This window comes from Austrofundulus limnaeus, unplaced genomic scaffold (genome assembly GCF_001266775.1).
Source record: "Austrofundulus limnaeus strain Quisiro unplaced genomic scaffold, Austrofundulus_limnaeus-1.0 Scaffold1603, whole genome shotgun sequence".
Classification (NCBI taxonomy): Eukaryota; Metazoa; Chordata; class Actinopteri; order Cyprinodontiformes; family Rivulidae; genus Austrofundulus; species Austrofundulus limnaeus.
Window position 1 is genome coordinate 2540 of NW_013954005.1, and position 986 is coordinate 3525.

Here is a 986-nt window from a genome sequence, read left to right on the forward strand (position 1 = left end):
CGTCCTCAGTAGCTGGCTTGAATTTATCAGCACACATTTGTGTCCTCAGTAGCTGGACTTAATCTATCAGCTCATGTTTGCATCTTTATAGTCTCAATTAACTGCATTTGTGTCCTCAGTAGCAGGCTTAATTGATCAGCTCACATTCATGTCTGCAGTAGCTGGTTTTAATCCTTCTGATCACATTCATGTCCATAGTAGCTGGTTTTAATTCATCAGCATATCTGCATCCTCAGTATCTGGCTTCAATCCATCAGCTCACACTTGCATCCACAGTGTCGACTTTATTTTATCAGCTCTCGTTTGTGCCCTCAGTAGCTGGCTTTAATTTATCAGCTCACATTTGCGTCCTTGGTAGCCGGCTTTAATTTATCAGCACACATTTGCGTCCTCAGTAGCTGGCTTTAATTTATCAGCTCACATTTGCGTCCTCAGTAGCTGGCTTTAATTTATCAGCACACATTTGCATCCTCAGTAGCTGGTTTTAATTTATCAGCTCACATTTGCGTCCTCAGTAGCTGGTTTTAATTTATCAGCTCACATTTGCATCCTCAGTAGCTGGTTTTAATTTATCAGCTNTTGGCTTTAATTTACTAGTTCTCATTTGCATCCTCAGGAACTAGCCTTCATCTACAGGCTCATACTCATTCTCAGCAGCTGGCTTGTATCGATCAGCCTGCAGTTCTGTTAGGCCTCTTCCCTTTATTGTCATCCTTCACCAGGCTTGCGGCCTCGACCCAAAATCTCGGCCTCCTCTTTGGGGGAATAGAGAAGCTCATGCCCATTCAATCATCCTCAGCAGCTGGCTCTATCTACCAGTCTGCAGTGTCGTAAGTCACCTCCCTTAACCTCCACTCGTTATCCTGCCTCCAGTCTCACGTGGCCTCGACCTCAACTCGACCTTGGCATCTTTTTTGGGACAAGAAAATACTCCTACCCCTCATCTCAAGTAGCTCATCGGAGCTTACATCATCTCACAGCGCTCA